Raw genomic sequence first — 5,931 nt, forward strand, 5'->3', positions numbered from 1 at the left:
ATATATATATAATAGTTATATGTAATATATATAATAGTAATATATAATATGTATATAATAGTTATATATATAATATGTATATAATAGTTATTTATAATATTTATATAATAGTTATATATAATATATATAATATATATAATAGTTATATATAATATGTATATAATAGTTATATATAACATGTATATAATAGTTATATATAATATATATAATAGTTATATATAATATGAATATAATAGTTATATATAATATGTATATAATAGTTATATATAATATGTATAATAATTATATATAATATATAATAATTATATATAATATGTATATAATAATTATATATAATATGTATAATAGTTATATATAATATGTATATAATAGTTATATATAATATGTTAAAAATAGTTAAATATAATATATATAATAGTTATATATAATATGTATATAATAGTTATATATAATATGTATAATAGTTATATATAATATATATAATAGTTATATATAATGTGTATATAATATTTATATATAATATATATATTTGTTATATATAATATATAATAGGTATATATAATATGTATAATAGTTATATATAATATGTATATAATAGTTATATATAATATGTATATAATAGTTATATATATGTATATAATAGTTATATATAATATATATAATAGTTATATATAATGTATATAATAGTTATATGTAATATGTATATAATAGTTATATATAATATCTATAATAGTTATATATAATATATATATAATAGTTGTATATAATATGTATATAATAGTTATATATATTATATATAATAGTTATATATAATATATATAATAGTTACATATAATATGTATATAATAGTTATATATAATATATATAATAGTTATATATAATACGTATATAATAGTTATATATAATATATATAATAGTTATATATAATATATATAATAGGTATATATAATATGTATATAATAGTTATATATAATATATATTAGTTATATATAATATGTATATAATAGTTATATATAATATATATTAGTTATATATAATATGTATATAATAGTTATATATAATATGTATATAATAGTTATATATAATATGTATATAATAGTTAAATAATAAAACGTGCTTTAACAGAATTTATATGCAAATCAGTTTACCTTGCGATTGATATCGCATCTGCAAAAGTAATGCATAAAACAAGATGGAATGTCTGTTATTCAAAAGGGAATTAATTTGAAATGGGATGTTTTGACGTTACTGTTATATAACCTGCAGCATTAACCCTAGGCAGGTTGAACCGTCTTCCTCAAAGGAGGAAGTGTATAAGGAATATCAAATTCACAAGCGATCCCCAATCACATGTGATATCCCAATCAGGAGAGATGATGACGGTAGTTTTTCCTTTCTTTTTTTTTTCTTCTTTTTTTTTTTTGAAGTTTTTGAAGAGCGGTGTCAACATCCTCTTACGTACAGCTCCTGCTATTTTCAAATGGTCACCCATCCAGTACTGGCCAGCCTTCAGCACATGTCCAAGCCATCTTAACTGATATTCCCTCGATCGGTTCGACCACGTTTATAATGATGACATCTGAAGGTGCTGCGACCTAGCACGGATGTGGGGGGTGGTGATTGAGATGGTTCGAACATGTGCCAAGAGCCGCCATTGACGACACCACTTCAATGGTCGCTTCTAAATCTTAAGTCGTCATGAAGTAACCGAGAAGACGGTTAATGACAAGATGAGCAGACGCTCTACACAATGGGCTCCGCAAAATCGGTCTTCGCCGGCACCAGGCTTGGGATCGTGTCAGGTGGACACAAAAATCAATTATTGCGGATTTCACTGTAGCTCAGGACTGACGCAAAGGAAAAGAAGAAAAACGTATGGATCAGCTTTGTCATTCCTTTCATCTGACAATGTCCTTTACATCACCACCTCTCTCTTTGTAAATGATTAAGCACGGAAAAAAAAAAAACATTTTGGAAATATTGAATTATCTGACTTAGATTCTGCTATTTCGACTTCATAACACCACGCTGTCATCAATAGACTGATTCATCTGCACCAAACGGTCATAACTAAAACTAGAAAAGTTGCATAAAATCATTTTCAGGGAAAATTATAAAACTCTGTGTATGGTCCGGGCGTCCTTGAATCTTGTATTATAATAAAGTCGCATTCTTGTCTTTGTTTGGTTGTTCACAATTTAATTAATATGTACAAAAGTTAACACTGTTTCACAAATTAATTTTTATACTGAAAACAGACTTAAATACGCTTGTGTTGTTTAATTCTCCCCCACTGCAAGAACTTAGACACCAGGGTCGTAAAGTAGGATTGATAAGTCAGCGCCCTCGAAGAGGGGCATTCTGACCTGCAAAATGTGCCTGGGCAGCCCCGTCTGCATTACCCGTTGGCATTAACCGATGATGCCCCCTCAGACGATAACAATAAACTAATCACTTCTCAAAGAGAGAAGGCAAAGTTTGAGAGAGAATGGACCTCATAGAACTGCACAGAAGTAAACTCCCACCGAAAAATCAACAGGAACCTGATCATTACAGGAATGGTCTAATTTCTACTGATATGGGGGCGGGCAGGATAAAAAAAAATCCACACTTTTATTCCAGCATAATTTTTATATATATTATTTATTCAAAAGAAATCTATATTCAATGAATACCCTCATCTGCGTATTACATTAAAAAAAATCTATTTTAATAATGAGCTTGATGTTATTAATTGCTTGTTGTAATAGAATCGTTTTAACCTTTTTTGTACCAATGTTCCTTAAATGGAACATAGTTTTCAACATACTATAGAAATTGTAATTTTGCTTTAAATTCAATTTTTATAAGTTATTTCTATTAAAGTAGCTTCATTTTACTCCAGATTTATGAAAACTTTTATAAATTATTCTTATAGTTATATTTAAAGTAAAATTACAATTCTATAGTATGTTGAAAACTATGTTCCATTTAAGGAACATTGGTACAAAAATGGTTAATTGTACTATTTAGAAATATTATTTAAAGTTAATTTATTTAATTTATTTTTAATTTAGTTTATATTTAATTTAATTTATTTTCAATTATTATAATAGCTGATAAAGTCGCGTCTAAAACCGGAAGTAAGCTTATTTATTTAAGCTACGGGAGTTATTTCCCGTTTAAGCTATGAGAGTTACTTCGCATTTGATTTTCATAGACCAAGATGAACGTGTTTTGTGCTTCCCTAAATCCAACATGTGGTCACTTTTCGTAGCAACTTAGGATATTTCGTATATCTTAAATAGTATGTGACTAACACTTCGCCCGACAATATGTTTCGACAGGGTATATGCGGCTATCTTTTTTTTTTTTAATTAAAATTTAATTAAATTTGCTGGAATAATTTAAAAAAATAAAAGTTAAATATCAAGCAAAAACAAAATTTTTACTTGATTACTGAAAAAAAAATCAAATGATAAGAATAAAAAAATCCATTTTCTTAATTTAATTATTTTTAGTGTACTACCATTTTTATAGGTTTGAAACCGTCTAAATTAAACTTAAAACGTTATTTATAAACGCTTAGTGCAAGAGAAACGGTTCACTGGTGGCAATACACGGCCATGAATTCTGAATAGCAACATCTTGGTCAGATAATTCAATATCGCCGAAATTTATCGATTATAATATACATTCATCACAAAATTTCTATTATATAACACGTATTATAAATTTTGGACGTGCACCAGTGAACCCCTGGTGTCAGTAACTAATTCCGATGTAGGTAGCATGGTTCTCTATAAGTGACGGGTAGGGAAGAACGTGTTCGATTATATTCCACGCTATAATAAAGGAAGATGCGTAATTTTTTTTTTTATGGAAATCACTCTAGCCAAGGTATGAATGGACTTTACGTAAGGAGCTAAAAATACTACTTCAAGGTAAAAAACTAGTCAACGTTAAGTGCTATTGGGATAGATTCCGACCTAGAAAACAGCAATTCCCTACCCTTTGTCGGAAACATCGCTCGTGGAATGTGAGGACTAAAGGACAAAATAAGGAAAGCAAGAGTTACAAGGTTGTCGAAAGTAAAACTAAGGGTCAGTTTCTACTCTCTATAGTTATTAGTAAATAAATATGCATCAGTCCTGTCACTCAAAATCTGGCCGACAAATTAGTAAAGGGAGACGCAAATCGATTTCAGTAAGGTTTTCTTTCTGTTTTGTATTCTGTTATGTTTTCTTTGCTGATTTATACGTTTTTCTTTCCATTTTTTATTTGAAACTAAACTTTCCAGTTCGGACCCTTTCTTTCTTTCTTTCTTTCTTTCTTCCTTCCTTTTATTTTCTTGCTTGTTACTTTATGTGAGCTTTGTTTGTTCTCTTCATTTTCATGTCTAACCCTTAACATCTTTGATATTTTTAATATCGGCACCATTTTTTATGTCTAGTGCCTAGCCTTTGACTACTTATTATTATTATTATTATTATTATTATTATTATTATTATTATTATTATTATTATAATAATAATAATAATAATAATAATAATAATAATAATAATAATAATAATAATAATAGTAGTAGTAGTGGTGTCCCGCCTGGTACAGATATTGACGGCTATGGTTCTCTCTCTCTCTCTCTCTCTCTCGGCATTCATGAATTCATTGTTGCTCATCATAAATTTATTGTTGCCCATATATTCAGACTGTCAACATGTTTTTCACTGTTGTCCTCTACTTCTTCTCCCCATGATCTTTCCTGTCGAGCTAATCTGTTCTATTCCGTTTTTTTCTGTAGACATGACCCATGAATCCCATTTGTTTTTTTCGTGCTGTTCTTATTAGAGACCTTTCTGTGTTTGCCATTTCTAATATCTCCTGTTTTGTTTTCTTTTCTGTCCAGGAATTGTCCTAAGGAACCAAGTTTCAGTTGCCTCGAGTCTTTTTCTCGTGGCGTTGGTGATTATCCAGCACTAATAACCGTATAATAGAACAGATCATATAATAATAATAATAATAATAATAATAATAATAATAATAATAATAATAATAATAATAATAAGCTTCAGCAAAAAACTTACAATGGAAAGCAAGTCAGACAAACCCACCGTCTGAAATGAATAAGGACTCTAAATGGTATAAACGAAAATAAAATTACTGACTTAATTCTATCCTTCCATTTCGTATGAATCAAATGATTCTATTGTTAGCATTGGTTTTCCCGATATATTTCTAGTTAGAATTTTCGGTTGCTAAGTAGTTAATGACACGGACTGAAAATCTGGGTGTATCAATTTTGAACCCAGTTCGTTCCGCAGAAACATTTTCATCAAACCCACACCTAATTTTGTGTCCACCGTTCTTGAGAAGAAGTAAATAATTTTTCTTTTCTTTTTCAGCTAGAATTCTTTTTAGAAATACATTGATTACTAACACGTAAAGGTTGCCAACGTTTTAAATGAAAGAGTTTTTGGTGGAACGAACTGGATTCGAACTTTTCATACCGTGTCGTTACCCACTTGTCGTGGTGTCAGGTTACCGCTCCTTGTGTTTACGTAAAACTTTAGATTCGAATAAAACTTTTCCCGTCATTTCCAAAAACACGTAGGCGTTCAGTTACGCTCTCCACCCCAACCCCAAAGATCATTGAACCGTAAAACATACGAGGTCCAACTTCTTTATACGCAATTAAAATACCAGCATCTAATTGTTGACTAAAAACTATTTAAATACTTCCAAGCAACACCCCAAATATTTTTGATTGCAACAAATTCGATCATTAATTAATTATACTTAATCGATTGTGACCTAGGTGCGTCCACGGAAGGCCCCAACCTCACACTATCTGACCAGTCGTCGAGTCTAGGGAGTGGAGGAAGACACGTAGCAACAGCATGTTGGTTAAAGGAAAGAAACACACACACACACACACACATCCACACATCCACA

This window comes from Euprymna scolopes, chromosome 21 (genome assembly GCF_053919585.1).
Source record: "Euprymna scolopes isolate OS-2025 chromosome 21, ASM5391958v1, whole genome shotgun sequence".
Taxonomy (NCBI): domain Eukaryota; kingdom Metazoa; phylum Mollusca; class Cephalopoda; order Sepiida; family Sepiolidae; genus Euprymna; species Euprymna scolopes.